Consider the following 17,413-nt stretch of genomic DNA (forward strand, 5'->3'; position numbering starts at 1 on the left):
CCTCCTTGTAGATTGTCATGTTCAGAAGAGAAAAGGATCAAATAGACCCTCTAAGATACTTTATTATACTGTCTAGTTATGGCACAAGTTCTCAAAGAAGCAGCATGAAGCTCTCACAATTAACCTGCTGCCAGAAAATGGAAGCCATCAACCTCCGACAATCAAAATCGAGTAATTAAAATGCTGACAGGCTTTCTCCAGACACAAAATGGATTATTTACAGTTAAGTGTAATGAAAAGTAACATTAATATTGGATTAATTTTTAAATGCCAGGAAAAAGAGACGCATGTAAGAACTTCTTCAGAGTGGACATTTAAACTCCTTTAATAAATAGAAGACTTGCATGTGTGGACATTTAAACTCCTTTAATAAATAGAAGACTTGCATGTGTGGACATTTAAACTCCTTTAATAAATAAAAGACTTGCATGTGTGTGTGGAGAAGAAAGGAGGAGGAAGACGCATTCATATCTTCACTTCTTTTCTTTTTTCTTTCTTCTTGATCCAGACCAACGTCGCTGAAGTAATGGGACCAATGTTCTCTATCACTATCCAGTCAATCTTTGTATTACAATATCATATAGTCATTTTATATTATAGAGTAACCAGTATGGGAGTAAAATGTTCCACCACTTTGTCCCGTGTACCAACTCCAGAGTGTTTCAGAGGAATTGAGTGTGCATCACCCATAGCGTTGATCCTTGCGTTTCCGCACATAATGAAAACTAAACAGCAAATTCAGTCTGTGGTCGTCTTCCTAGCTATCTGGTAGTGCTCCTAGTGAAAATGGGAGTGGTAGGGATGTGGTGGAGCATGTCCTGTTGTCTCATCTGTTCCTGGTGAAGATGGGGGAGGGTTGTCTCTTGTCTCATCACTGTCACCAAAGAACTGAAATTAAGCGTGTCAGGGTTTGGGTGAGCTGGGGGGAGCGGGGGGGCGTATTTTGCTTAGCAGATTACCGAGGGGGGTCCCTGGGCGTTATGAAGAGTGAGGAGCAGGAGGTTCTCTAAGATGTAAGGGGTTCATCTTATGCCTCACTGAGCAGTGAAGAGACAAGAGGAGGCCCAAACAGGTGGTGCAGCTTCTCTATCAGAGACTTCACACCAGAGGAAACTGGTCAGGGGAGGACATCTCATAATAATGAATGGAATGGAGAAAATGGAACGGTATCAAACACATGGAAACCAGGTGTTTGATGTGTTTGAGATCATGCCATTCACTCCGTTCAAGCCATTACTATGAGCCCGTCCTCCCCATTTAAAGGGCCACCAGCCACCACTGCTTCACACACACTGAGCATCTTGATGCAACAACACTTAGTCCTCCTGGCTCTGTGGAGAAGCAGACATTGACTGATTATTTTCCACAGTTATTATTCAAAGATGGTTTCTAGGATAAAGACTTGAATTTGGACATAATGATTGAGAGCAAAGCAATTCTCCTTTAGAATGAAGACTGTGATACTATCAAGAGAAGAGAAGCCACTTCCTCTATCAGCCGCTACACTGATCAGTGTCAATGTAAAATGTTAGTGAACCTCCATAGGGTTAGGGTTAGGATTAAGGGTTGAGCCGGGATGTGGACATGAAGCTAGGGTTAGGGTTAGGGTTAGGGTTAGGGTTAAGCCAGGGTGTAGACATTAAGCTAGGGTTAGGGTCAGGGTTAGGGTTAAGCCAGGGTGTAGACATTAAGCTAGGGTTAGGGTTAGGGTTAGGGTTAAGCCAGGGTGAGACATGAAGCTAGGGTTAGGGTTAGGGTTAGGGTCAGGGTTAGGGTCAGGGTTAGGGTTAAGTCAACTCATCAGACAGAGTTAGCTAAGGTTAGAACTAACTCTGTCTGATGCGAGTCAAAATAAGTTTAAATCATCGGTAGATCTTCCTGGCACGATGTGCACTAGTCATAGGGCTGTTTACTCTGATAGAGATGTCTCTCCCCTGACATACACTACTGTTCAAAAGTTTGGGGTCACTTAGAAATGTTTTGTCCATTAAAATAACATAAAATTGATCAGAAATACAGTGTAGACATTGTTCATGTTGTAAATGGCTATTGTAACTGGAAACGGCTGATTTTTTATGGATTATCTACATAGGCGTACAGAGGCCCATTATCAGCAACCATCAGTCCTGTGTTCCAATGGCACGTTGTGTTTTCTAATCCAAGTTTATCATTTTAAAAGGCTAATTGATCATTAGAAAACCATTTTGCAATTATGTTAGCACAGCTGAAAACTGTTGTGCTGATTAAAGAAGCAATAAAACTGGCCTTCTTGAGACTACATTTACATTACATTAACATTTACATAATTTAGCAGACGCTCTCATCCAGAGCGACTTACAAGTTGGTGCATTCAACTTATCACTTTTTAACTTAAGACTAGTTGAGTATCCGGAGCATCAGCAATTGTGGGTTCGATTACAGGCTCAAAATGGCCAGAAACAAATAACTTTCTTCTGAAACTCGTCAGTCTATTCTTGTTCTGAGAAGGCTATTCCATGTGAGAAATCTCCAAGAAACTGTAGATCTCGTACAACGCTGTGTACTACTCCCTTCACAGAACAGCGCCCTGGTGCACAACTGAGCAAGAGAACAAATACATTAGAGTGTCTAGTTTGAGAAACAGACGCCTTACAGGTCCTCAACTGGCAGCTTCATTAAATAGTACCCGCAAAACACCAGTCTCAACGTCAACAGTGAAGAAGTGACTCCGGGATGCTGACATTCTAGGCAGAGTTGCAAAGAAAAAGCCATATCTCAGACTGCCCATCTTAATATTTAATTTTTATTGGCTCCCGAGTGGCGCAGCGGTCTAAGGCACTGCATCTCAGTGCTTGAGGCGTCACTACAGACCCCCTGGTTCGATTCCAGGGTGTATCACAACTGGCCGTGATTGGGAGTCCCATAGGGCGGCGCACATTTGGCCCAGCGTCGTCCGGGTTTGGCCGGTGTAGGCCGTCATTGTAAATAAGAATTTGTTCTTAACTGACTTGCCTAGTTAAATAAAAGTAAAATAAACATGAAATTGGCCAGTCTGAGATATGGCTTTTTCTTTCTAAGAGACTCTGACGCCTTAGGGCAGTGATCAAACAATAAATTGCTGGTTCTGATAAAATAACAATGCACTTGCTCACCAAGGGCTGAAACAGCTTTCCCCTCTCCCAATCAGCTCAGCAGTTAATACTAACAGAGACGTTGTGTAAAATTGGCTCTGGCTGGTTGGTGTACAACTCATTCCACGGAGGGCCTAGTGTCTGTAGGTTTTTGCTTTTTCCTTTCAATTAAGACCTAGACAACCAAGTGAGGGGAGTTCCTTCCTAATTAGTGACCTTAATTCATCAACATTTACATTCTAGTCATTTAGCAGACGCTCTTATTCAGAGCGACTTACAGTTAGTGCATACATTATTCTTTCATTCATACTGGCCCCCCATGGGAATCGAACCCACAACCCTGGCGTTGCAAACGCCATGCTCTACCAACTGAGCTACATCCCTGTCGGCCATTCCCTCCCCTACTCTGGGCCAATTGTGCGCCGCCCCATAGGTCTCCCGGTCACGGCCGGCTACGACAGAGCCTGGATTCGAACCAGGATCTCTAGTGGCACAGCTAGCACTGCGATGCAGTGCCTTAGACCACTGCGCCACTCGATTTGTATTACTCAACCAAGTACAAGGAAGGAGCGAAAACCTGCAGACACTTGGCCCTCCGTGGAATGAGTTTGACACGTGACGTACATGATTAGCCTATCTCTGGGTGTAAAACAGAAGCCTTTGTTTCACTTAGGTGTTACATTGCTTGACACCTAATATGTGTCTGTCAGGCCCTGAGATCTCATTGATAGATTGCCATTTAGTTTAAGAAGTGCATAGTTAATAAAATACCAATATCTCTCCATTAGACTCTCAGGTCTGGATTGATTAAAACTGCTGATGTTATCTATCTGAGGTCTAGACATGTGACAAAGGAAGCTCAGATTGAACAGCCACCTCTACCTCTATTGCCTGAAGCAGAGTGGATGACAATGACAGGTGAATAGACAGACATTGTAGAATACACACTTTGGCTTGCAATAGCATTTCAAGTCAGTGTTTCCTGAGGGCATAGACACAGACGGACACACACTCACTCAGTCACACACACACTCATGGACACGCACACACACACACACACACACTCACTCCGTTAAGGTAACTGGCCTTATCTTTTGTGGCGCAGGCTATCCATCTGAGCCAGCTGTGACTGTTTGTCAATCATTTACTGTTCTTCATGTAACACTGATCGCATGTACAGTTGAAGTTGGAAGTTTACATACACCTTAGCCAAATATTTTTAAACTCAGTTTTTCACAATTCCTGACATTTAATCCTAGTAAAAATTCCCTGTCTTAGGTCAGTTAGGATCACCACTTTATTTTAAGAATGTGAAATGTAGGGGGCGGAGCTAGCATGTTGGAGTGAACGGCTGTGTGTGAGAGGCTCCCGCAACTTTTTTGCGAAATAATCTAACCTAACTTACTTTATTGCACTTGTTACAACAAACTTTTCTTTCTAATACAATATTGTAACTTTCTATGTGAAAATGCCTAGTAATAAGCGACCAAAGGACAATAAATCCACATCAGAGGCCTACTCCCCACCAAACAACGAGACAAACATGGCGGAAGGCACAGGTAACAACGTGACACTTACAGAACTTACCCGGGCTTTGGGAGAACTACGTGTTGCTATAGCGGAGGATCTTAAGGCTACTATTGCTGAACTGGACACTAAAATCGAGAGCACCATTCGAACGGTCGCTTCGCAGGGCCAGAGTATTGTGGACCTTGAGAAAGCTTCTGAATTCAACGCTGGTAGGATCGACGAGTTAGAGAAGCTATGCACGTCATTGCAGGATAATGTGCAGAGGCTTTCTGTGAAAGTGGTCGACCTGGAGGGCAGATCCAGGCGTCATAACCTTTGCGTGGTGGGTCTGGCAGAAGGGGTGGAGGCGGGCTCTCGCCCCACCGACTTCTTCGCCAAGCTACTGAAGGATGCAATGGGACCGGATGTTTTGGCGTCGGATCCCCTACTGGACCGTGCACATCGCGCCCCTTGTCCCAGTGCCTGGACCGGGCCAGCGTCCTCGCCCAGTAATCATCTGTTGTCACAGTTTCAAGACCAAGGATCTTATCCTGCGCGAGGCTCGAATGAGGGGCAACCTGTTACATAAAGGGCACCCCTTTCGTGTCTATGAGGACTATGCGCCCGATGTGGCAAAGCACCGCACTGGCTACAGAGATGTCATGACCAAACTCTACAAACTCCATCTTCGCCCAGCCTTGCTCTTCCCTGCAAGACTAAGAATTACCCCGCCTTCCGGGGAGAAGATCTGGCTCTCCTCGGTTCTGGACGCAGAGAAGTTTGTCCGGCAATTTACTCCAATCCCCGTACAGGTTAGAGTGCCTTGTCATTGTGTGTTAAGGTCTGCTCACGGACTCGAATCCATACCATACCATAACGGGTGATACCGTATTCAACGGTCTCAGCAAGGGCTACCGAACATGTAATACGATGAGCTGACCAATGGAGGGTGGTCAGAGCTCTCACTTAACGTTAATTTCACTTTCATTCCGACTGGGTTTAGAGCGATGCCTGTTTGGGAGGCCTTCCAGGTCGGATCATTGACACTTTCGGATGGATATACTTATATTCCCCCATTTTTGTTTTGTTTCGTTATTTATTTTTCAATTCTTACATTATTCCTGTGCGTACATATAATAATAATTATTTGTACTTTATTATTATTTTCTCTTAGCATTTTAGTATTATGTATGTGTATATTTTAAATTTGTATAGATTATTATTCTGGGGTATGCATGTTTGTGTATGTAGATGTGTGTGTATGGATGTATGTGTGTATGCGTGTGTATGTATCTGTATATATTTAAGAATATTTATTTTATATGTATATTTTTTTTGGGTGTGTGTATGTATGTAATAATAATAATAATATGCCATTTAGCAGACGCTTTTATCCAAAGCGACTTACAGTCATGCGTGCATACATTTTTTGTGTATGGGTGGTCCCGGGGATCGAACCCACTACCTTGGCGTTACAAGCGCCGTGCTCTACCAGCTGAGCTACAGAGGACCACGTGTGTGTATACGTGTGTATGTATACGTGTGTATATGTGTGTGTGTGTGCGTATATATATGCGTATGTGTGTGTGTGTATGTATGTAGGTATACACATGTATGTATGTATGTATGTGTGTGTGTGGATGTGTATATGTGTATGTGTGCACATATGTATTTTTAATTTTTTTACATTTTTATTTACTTTGTTATTTTTTTGATTGGGGGGTACGTTCAATTTATCAAAATCCTTGTTCCCTTCTCCTAACCCACAATATGTAACTGTACTGCTGTCTATGTCGGTTACTGATGGTTTATGTTTAGACCGGTATTGCTTAGCAATAGAATCTTGTGATGATATTGCTTATCTCAGGGATTGACCCAAGATGAACCTTAAGTGCGCAATATGTTTAAGTTGCAACTTATTCTGTTTAGGTTTATTAGATGCTAATTGAACACTTTAAGTGCAGGAGCCTCCTCAGTTCATATGTTAGTAGAAGTTCTAGGATAGTTAGAGGTGAGCGCATAGTTGGGATTTTATTTGTGTTTTACCTCTTGTTCGAGGTCGCGCCATGCTTTTTTGGCATCGGCCAGACAATGTGTTTGTTATTTTTATTTTCATATTTTTTTCTGTCCTATGTGTGTATGCCTGTTAAATGTGGGTTGATGGGGGGGTAAAGGTTGGGGAAAGTAGGGGAACAGGGTGGAGAGTAAAGGTGCTTGCGGGGGGAGGGTGGGTTGGATACTGCTCGGGTGTAGGTGCTACATATGCTGATCGTGATGGTTTGGTGCGCTTTCTTACCTTTTTAGTGAGTTACATGTTATGCAGGCCACCATAGGAACTACAAATGAGAGGAGGGCGGGACTTACATTCACTTCCTGGAATGTCAAGGGTTTAAACGAACCAATTAAGAGAGGCAGGGTCCTAGCCCACTTGAAAGCACTTTCGTCTGATATTATATTTTTGCAAGAAACCCATCTGAAAAACAAATCTCATAACAGACTTAAATGTAAGTGGGTGGGACAAGTGTATCACTCTAACTTCTCTGCCAAAACGAGAGGCACAGTGATTCTGGTACGGAATGGAATTCCCTTTCTACATAAAACCACTATTGTGGATAAAGAGGGTCGTTATGTGATCGTAATAGGAGAGATCCATTCTACTTCTGTAACTCTACTAAATATATATGGGCCAAACATTGATAACCCCTCTTTTTTCAAAAGAGTCCTTGCCCTGATTCCAGATATCTCCCATACTAATCTGGTCATTGGAGGGGACCTTAACTCGGTACTAGACCAATATTTGGATAGATCCTCTACCCGGCGAACCCCTACCTCCCATTCAAGCGAATTCTTGAATACCTACATAAAAAATTCTAACTTATTTGATATATGGAGGATCTCTAATCCTACGGGTAGGGAATACTCCTTTTACTCTCATGTTCACAATGTATATACTCGAATTGACTACTTTTTGGTTGATGCTAAACTACTCCCCTATACCTGTAATGTGAGATATCATGATATTATAATCTCTGACCACAGTCCACTCACCTTCTCCCTGAGATTGGGTGACATCGTACCAAACGAGAGGGTCTGGAGGTTGAATCCTCAGCTCCTCACAGAACCAACATTCTGTGAACATCTTAAAGACCAAATTACATTTTTCTTTGATACCAACGACAACACAGAGACTTCCCCAGCATTATTGTGGGAAACGCTGAAGGCTTATTTGAGAGGCTGTATCATCTCCTTTCAGACTGCCAGGAGTAGGCAAAACAGAAAGAAATTGGTAGAACTGGAGGGACAAATTCACTTACTGGATAGGGAGAATGCTAGACATCCATCTATGGAGAAACATAAACAAATTATGTCTTTAAAATTTAAATACAATCAGATCCTCTCAGCTAAAATTGCTAAATCTTTTCTCTATGCCAAGCAAAAATATTTTGAGTTTGGTGACAAACCACACAAATTACTCGGCCAGACAACTTCGAAAAAACGTGAGCGACCGAATGATTCACAAAGTTAAATCTGCATCTGGGGAATTACTCTCCTCCCCAAAGACATCAATGACAGATTCCGTCAGTTTTATGAGACTCTATATACATCTAAAGCGGATCCTAACCCCTTAATTATGCAAAACTTTTTGGAGGACTGTAATCTTCCTGCCCTGAACCAGGAATACTCTAACTTCCTGAATAAGGAAATATCTCTTGAAGAAATTAGAGAAACAATTAAATCTCTAAAGAGTGGCAAGACCCCGGGCCCAGATGGATACCCTGGTGAATTCTATAAAACATTCAGCAACATGCTCTCTCCCTACCTGCACAAAATGTTGGTTCGGGCCAATGAGGATGGAGCTCTCCCATCTACTTTGGATGAGGCGTTTATTACAGTTATACATAAGAAGGGTAAGGATCCGGAAGAGGTAGGGTCATACAGACCAATATCCCTCCTTAATACAGACCAAAAGATTTTAGCAAAAACTCTGGCTAACAGGCTTAGCACTTTAATTGGCAAATTGGTCCATTCGGACCAGACCGGATATATCCCTAATAGAAACTCATTCTTCAATCTCAGGCGCCTCTTCAACATTATGTATTCTCAGAGGTTACCTAACGTGGACCTTGCCGTTATATCTCTTGACGCCGAAAAGGCCTTTGACCAAGTTGAGTGGCCCTATCTATTCAAGGTCCTACAGAAATTTAATATTGGAGATGGGTTCATAAATTGGATCCAGCTTTTATATAGGAACCCCTGTGCGAGAATACTCACTAACCAATCATTGTCGCCCGATTTAACCTTCACAGAGGGACAAGGCAGGGTTGTGCGCTGTCGCCTATGCTCTTCGCCCTAATTATTGAACCTCTCGCTCAAGCGATCAGATCTAATTCAGCAATACACGGCTATAATACTAAAGATACTCTAAATAAGATTTCCCTATATGCAGATGATATTCTCCTCTATGTAACAGAACCCCAAGCTAGTATTCCAGCTTTTCTTGAGGTGATTAATTTGTTTGGTACCTTCTCGGGATACAGAATAAATTGGAACAAGAGTGAATTAATGTCCATACGGTTGCAAAACACCTCCTGGCTAGAACATCTTCCAGTTAAGTTATCTTCAGAAAAATTTATCTACCTTGGAATTGTAGTTACCAAACAATACTCCTTACTATTTAAAGAGAATTTCCCTTCTCTGATGCAAAATCTCAAGGCAAACATACAGTTTTGGAGAACTCTCCCAATTTCTCTGCTCGGAAGAATTAATGCCATTAAAATGGTCTTCCTCCCACAACTGCTCTACCTATACCAGAACATCCCAGTATTCATACCTAAATCATTTCATAAACAACTGGACTCTATTATCAATCCTTTCATCTGGGATTATAAAACACACAGGATAGGTAAAAAACACCTATGTAAATCCAAGATGGAAGGAGGATTGTCTCTCCCAAATTTTATATTTTACTATTGGGCCGCTAACCTCCGCGCTGTTACCTTTTTGCTGGATGACGCAACCCCGCCACCCAGCTGGATTAGCATGGAGCGGGAGGAGTGTCACCCCTTCTCTATTGGTGCCGTGATTTTGTCACCTGTTAATCTGGAGATGTCACTTTACCATAACAATTCTATTATACATAGCACAGTCCGAATCTGGAAGCAAATTAAAGTCCACTTTGAGCTTAGACCAATATCATTCATGCTCCCTGTTGCCAGGAATCCCTCCTTTGCCCCCTCTAACCTTGATAACACCTTTGAGCGATGGGGAGAGTTGGGGATAAGTACCATAGGGGATTTATATATAGGAGGGACCTTTGCTTCCTTTGAAGCGCTGAGGGAAACTTATAACCTTCCCAGAAGTAACTTTTTCAGATACCTACAAATTAGACTATGTTAGAAAACACCTCCCAACATTTGAGAATGCTAAACCTTCCATGTTTGACGGATGCATAAAAATATGCCCCACCTCAGACAAACTGATATCTCGTCTATATGACGCTTTTCAATCTGTTAGCGCACCCTCTACAGATGCCATTAAGGCAAAATGGGAGGAAGAACTAGGGACTGATATTTCGGTGGCAGACTGGGAGGATAGCTTGGAGTATATCCACACCTGCTCCATTAACTCCAGACATCGTCTCATTACAATTTAAGGTATTACACAGATTACACTATTCCAAAACTAAACTGCATAGGATATTTCCTGATACATCCCCTATGTGTGATAAATGTCAGGCTGAGCAGGGTACACTACTCCACTGCTTTGCCCAATGCTCTAGTCTGTATGGTTATTGGTGTGGAATATTTGGGGTCCTCTCTGAAGTTCTGGAGACTTCAATAGACCCAGACCCGCTTCTGATAATCCTGGGAGTGTCCGACTCCCTAAACGGATTAACCAACTCCCAAAAACAACTCATCTCTTACAGTCTCATCTCGGCAAAAAAATTAATCTTGTTGTTTTGGAAAAGGAGGGAAGCGCCCTCTACCAAATTATGGCTCAGCGAAGTGGCAAAACTGTACACTTAGAAAGAATTAGATATATTCTGAACAATAAATTATCAACATTTGATCAAATCTGGCAGCCTTTCCTCTCTTACCTGGACCAGTCGGTGCTGTGAATTTGTACTTTTAACGCACTCTCAATTGTCATATTTATATATACCTTTGGGCAGCGTGTGCTGGCCCCGACACTCGAGCAGTCGGGAGGGGAATAGGGTGGAATAGGGGGGATAAAGGGGGTATAAGTGGGGGGTTACATCTACCCTTTTTCTTTCTACCTGTCCCTGTTCTTTATGTCGTGTTTTGTAATATTTGTTTTGTGTCCAGAACTCTGGGTCTTGTTGTTCATGTCTGTTCTCTTATGTTTAGATAAGAACTGTACACATGTCTTTCATACCTATACACCATTCTTGTGTGTGTTCAATAAAAAATATTTGAACAGAATGTGAAATGTCAGAATAATAGTAGAGAGAATGATTTATTTCAGCTTTTATTTATTTCATCACATTCCCAGTGGGTCAGAAGTTTACATACACTCAATTAGTGTTTGGTAGCATTGCCTTTAAATTGTTTAACTTGGGTCAAACGTTTCGGGTAGCCTTCCTTTGCTGTTGTTCTGGGATTGATTTGCACTTTTCGCACCAAAGTACGTTCATCTCTAGGAGACAGAACGCGTCTCCTTCCTGAGTGGTATGATGGCTGTGTGGTCCCATGGTGTTTATACTTGTGTACTATTGTTTGTACAGGTGAACGTGGTACCTTCAGGCATTTGGAAATTGCTCCCAAAGATGAACCAGACAATGTGGAGGTCTACAATTTATTTTCTGAGGTCTTGGCTGATTTCCTTTGATTTTCCCATGATGTCAAGCAAAGAGGCACTGAGTTTGAAGGTAGGCCTTGAAATACATCCACAGGTACACCTCCAATTGACTCAAATGATGTCAATTAGCCTATCAGAAGCTTCTAAAGCCATGACATCATTATCTGGAATTTTCCAAGCTGTTTAAAGGCACAGTCAACTTAGTGTATGTAAACTTCTGACCCCACTGGAATTGTGATACAGTGAATCATAAGTGAAATAATCAGTCTGTAAACAATTGTTGGAAAAATTACTTGTGTCATGCACAAAGTAGATGTCCTAACCGACTTGCCAAAACTATAGTTTGTTAACAAGACATTTGTGGAGTGGTTGAAAAACGAGTTTTAATGACTCCAACCTAAGTGTATGTAAACTTCCGACTTCAACTGTATGTATCGCTCATCATCTCCTCTCCCCCAACATCCCCCTTCCCCCACTGTCCCCTGGGAAGTAAAATACGCCTGAAGATATGAGCATTCTACTTCTAACTGCTGAAGGGTTTCCTACTACACTTTGTCATTTTATGTTGAATACAAGTAGCACTCAAACAGCTTGCCCATGTCTTCAGAAAATTACGTTGCCTGAACAGAATGTCCAAATTTGGAGAATGCTGCAGCTGACATTAGGGAAATGAGTTGACACTCATGCAATGCATACAGACACATACTTAAAATTTGGACAAATCCTTCTTTTGCATAAGCAATCCCAATAAACCCCTGTCTTCATGCATATCCTCTGAACATTCAGAAAATTCAGTTACCCTTCAAGAAAAGATTAACAAAATGCAGAAAAAAAGGTAGAGAGTGACAGGTGGAGAATAGAGGTGTGATGTGTATGTGTGTGTGTGTGTGTGTGTGTGTGTGTGTGTGTGTACATGGGACATTTATTCAGGTGATCAGTCAGCCAGACCCTGGTGCAGGTGGGGGGCCAGCAGGCAGAGCACATCATGTCTGAGTCCCACTGAGGGACTGGCCCCCAGCAGAGAGGGGCTGAGAGGGGGCTGTCACCAGGGCTGACATGAGGGGTCCGTTGGGATGTGAGGGTCTGGCTGGGCTGGCTGCACAGGTACCTCATTACACACTCTAGCTCATAAGATATGTACTGTATGTAGAGGTAGGAGAAGGAGTCGGACTATACACTTGGGTGGACAGTATCGTTTTACTGTCTACTGCATGCCAGAGACAGATTAAGGACCATGGACAGCAACAGTGTTCTATGCTGGAAGATGGTGTCACGACTTCGGCCGAGGCTGCCTCCCCTCCTTGTTCGGGCAGGCTTCGGCGTTCGTCATCACCGGCTTACTAACCACTGTCGCCCCAATCATCATCACATTTGTCTTGTGTATAAGTGTTCCCTCTGCCCCCCTTGTCCTTGTGGGTGATTGTTATTTGTGAGAGTAGTGTAGCTCGGTGGAGCTACTCGTACATTTTGTTGCCAGGGTAGATTTCCCCCTGTGCCTATGTATTATTGGATTCTACCGTTACAGTGTATTTGCCAGGGATGAGAGTTTCCCCTGTGCCTGTTTCGTTGATCGCTATTTGAGCGCAGTTGTGTGTCAACGAAGGAATAAACTCTGTATTCGGTGATGACCCTCCTGCGCCTGACTCCTTCCATCACACTCACCACAGATGGAATAGAAACAACACAAGATACTGTAGTTCAAGTCTTGCTTTGTTTTAGCATGCCTACTGTACTAACTGTGCTGGTACAGCAAACTATGTATATTTTATCTGTGTGTGCTTCATGCGTTAATGTTCCTTGAGATTACAAATCCATCAGGTCTGGATGAGCTGCACTGTTAACATGGAAATAAAGATATCTGGGCTTTTCCACGGCAACGGAATGATTGTTTTTTGTGTTGGACATGCATTTTAAAGTGAAAAATCTGATTTTTCTATTACTGTGGCATTGCCCATTTGCTATTTGTCATGCCATTAATAACCTGCATGGTGACCTTTTTAAAGGCTCCTCTCTACACCTCCAATCTGTCATAATATGTTATTCTAAAAGAAATAGGAGCACCTCTTTATTCACAGTCAGTGTGGAACAGTCATGATATTTGTTCTCGCTTTACTGTTGCCTCAACTGACTTGTCTAAATTAATCTTGCTCTTCAACCAAATTTTATACCCTCAAGTTGATAATCTGTTGACGTTGGAGGTGGTGGTCGACAGGTGGTGGTTGACTATAATTCACAGGTTAGGGGATACATAAATAATGAATGCTGCATTGTACATATTTCATAAAACAAGTTGTAATCAATCATGAATGAGTTGAGGTACCGACTGCGGTCCGTGTCTGAGTTATACAATGTCAATTACCCCCTTTAAAACAAGATGTCAAGTCCTTCATTTCCACTTCAAAGGGCTGAGAGAGCATAGCAGCTTGCTGAGCCTCCAATGACTGTGGCACTGAAGTCAGCACATGAAAGCGATTCCACAAATCCTCGGCTCAAATTGGGGAACCTTTCCAGCTAAAATCAAACATTTCTGTTGGTCTGTAGAACAGAACTTTCTATTTGAACAATGTAAGAACTGCATATGTCTAGCCGAGTCAGAAAAGAGTGTCTTGACACTAAATGTGTGTAAATATGTCACCTTTCCCATTAACAGAGTATCCCATCACAGATTAAAGACTCATCACATACTGTAGGGGAGGACTAGAAGACAGATTAGGCCTCATAAACTAGCAGCTGTCGTTATAAACTGAAGGCTTTACGAGCTAATTGAAGTTGCTTGATATTGCTTCATGAAGTGGTGATGTGGTAATGACAGGATGTTTCTCTTTACAAGGTAATGACAGGATGTTTCTCTTTACAAGGTAATGACAGGATGTTTCTCTTTACAAGGTAATGACAGGATGTTTCTCTTTACAAGGTAATGACAGGATGTTTCTCTTTTCAAGGTAATGACAGGATGTTTCTCCTTACAAGGTAATGATAGGATGTTTCTCTTTACAAGGTAATGACAGGATGTTTCTGTTCACAAGGTAATGAGATGATGTTTCTCTTTACAAGGTAATGACAGGATGTTTCTCTTCACAAGGTAATGACAGGATGTTTCTCTTTACAAGGTAATGACAGGATGTTTCTCTTCACAAGGTAATGAGATGATGTTTCTCTTTACAAGGTAATGAGAGGATGTTTCTCTTCACAAGGTAATGACAGGATGTTTCTCTTTACAAGGTAATGACAGGATGTTTCTCTTTACAAGGTAATGACAGGATGTTTCTCTTTACAAGGTAATGACAGGATGTTTCTCTTCACAAGGTAATGACAGGATGTTTCTCTTTACAAGGTAATGAGAGGATGTTTCTCTTTACAAGGTTCATTTAGTTCTTCTAAAACTAGTGGCATCATTAAGTAGAGTTCAGGACGGTGGTCATTAATGGAATGAGACCCATTAAAGTGAAGAGAGGACCTTTCTCTGTCCCTCCTTCTCATCCTTCATCGAACACACACACGCACACACGCACACACATGTGCACATGCACGCACACACGCACGCATACACACACACACACACACACACACACACACACACACACACACACACACACACACACACACACACACACACATATACACACACACCTCCCACTGCATGACCAATGCAGCATGAAGGGAAGACACTCTTTTATAAAAACAACAAGGGCAAGGGCATGCATTCCTGCCTCCCATAGACCTTTCAGAGCAACCTGTCCAATTAACTTCAATGGCCAATAATATCATTTTATACTTTCCCTCCTCCCCCTCCCCTCCCCTCCCCTCTCCTTCACCCCTCCATCCAGAACAACCTGTTCTACTCCCCTCCCCTCCCCTCCCCTTCACCCCTCCATCCAGAACACACTGTTCTTCTCCTCACCCCTCTATCCAGAACACCCTGTTCTTCTCCCCTCCCCTCTCCTTCACCCCTCCATCCAGAATACCTTGTCCTTCTCCCCTCCCCTTCCCTTGCATGCGTCTCCAGACCTCGAGTGTCAATGATTTAAACGGATTGCTCATCCAGCCAGTTAACCTTCCCATCCCATAAAAAGTGTAATTGGTTTGCTATAGAAAGCAGCCTTTTCCATGCCGGGGATAATCCCTGGGCTTGATTAATGCCTCTCTAATCAATGTGTGTCTGGGAGACCCGCCTCTTCAGTCATCCTGTAAAGGGGAACAGCTGGCCTTTCCAAAGTTCACAGTGAGGGTCAGTCAAACCACTTATACACATTAACAAAAACCCTGTGCTCTTTTCAAGGAGTTACCAAGGGATGAGTAAAAGGATCACAGGCCTAACACTGTGAAGGCAAGACAGACGGCGTCACGTCTCCTCCCGTTGCTCCCCTCCGGCGCTCTGATTCGCCGGTCTACTGAGCCACCGGTCTGAGCGCACCACCTCGGCAACACCGGAATGGAAACCCAACGTACCCTAATCACCTCCAGCGCACCTGCAACTCATCATCTCATCACCACCCCTATTTAGCCCTGGACTGTTCAGTATTGTGTTGTGTGTGATTGTTAGTTTCTTGTCGTGTACTCATCCTTTGTTTGTTCTCTTGCTCAGTTTTAAGGCAACCTTTTCATTGTTGATTCCTGTGTCTGCGTCCTGCCGCTTCGTATCCTCAGTACTCGTCACTGACGAGTGTAAAGGCAAGACAGACAGGTGTTTGTATGTTTCCATGGATGTGTATGTTTCCATGGATGTGTATGTTTCCATGGATGCGTGTGTTTCCATGGATGCGTGTGTTTCCATGGATGCGTGTGTTTCCATGGATGCGTGTGTTTCCATGGATGCGTGTGTTTCCATGGATGTGTGTGTTTCCATGGATGTGTGTGTTTCCATGGATATTTGTGTGAGGTGTGACCATATGTGACAGACAAAGAGACAGGCAGAAAAATAGGCATCTGAATTGAAACTAACCCACACACATAATCTAAATGTAATCACACTATTAGAGTATAGGAGATGTGTTTCATGCGGTGACATCACAGAGAAAGATCCCCTGGTGTATTGCTGTTGTAATTTTCTCTTCAAACAGCAGTGGTTATCAAGCTCCCAGCCAGAGGTGCTGAGGGTATTGTGTTGTGTTTGTTGTGGAAAATAACCACTATACTTTATTACAAATAAGGGTTTACAGAGTTTTTGTTGCATCAAGAAATGACTTTATTAAAGTTTCAACAAAGCCGATACCAGTCTGCAGAGTGGCACCCCGTTCCCTCTCCCTCACGTCACATTATATACCATCATCCCCAACTCTTCTAGCTCTAAATCCCTCCCTCTCTTTATCACTCCACGCCCACTTCCTTTGTCTCTGAGGGTGGCTAAACCTAACATACACAAACATCACTCCATCATGCTGTAATCAATCAGGAAGATACCAAGGAGACAAAGGTCTAGCCCAAACTCCATTTAACCCTGGTGCCGCTCCCTTCACTGTGTTTGAAGAGAGAGACAAAAGGCCACAAGCTAGTTTCAGTCTCTTTTATATTTCACCTTTATTTAACCAGGTAAGTTCTCATTTACAACTGCGACCTGGCCAAGATAAAGCAAAGCAGTGCGATAAAAACAACAACACAGAGTTACATATTGTGTAAACAAAACATAAAGTAAAAAAATACAACAGAATATATATATATATATATATATATATATATATATATATATATATACAGTGTGTTCGAATGTAGTAAGTTATGGAGGTAAGGCAATAAATAGGCTATAGTGCAAAACAGTTACAATTTTGTATTAACACTGGAATGATAGATGTGCAAAAGATGATGTGCAAATAGAGATACTGGGGTGCAAATTAGCAAAATAAATAACAATATGGGGATGAGGTAGTTGGGTGGGCTAATTTCAGAAAGGCTGTGTACAGGTGCAGTGATCGGTAAGCTGCTCTGACAACTGACGCTGAAAGTTAGCAGCGTTCGGTTGAAGAGCATGCATTTAGTTT

Source organism: Coregonus clupeaformis, chromosome 6 (genome assembly GCF_020615455.1).
Source record: "Coregonus clupeaformis isolate EN_2021a chromosome 6, ASM2061545v1, whole genome shotgun sequence".
NCBI lineage: Eukaryota > Metazoa > Chordata > Actinopteri > Salmoniformes > Salmonidae > Coregonus > Coregonus clupeaformis.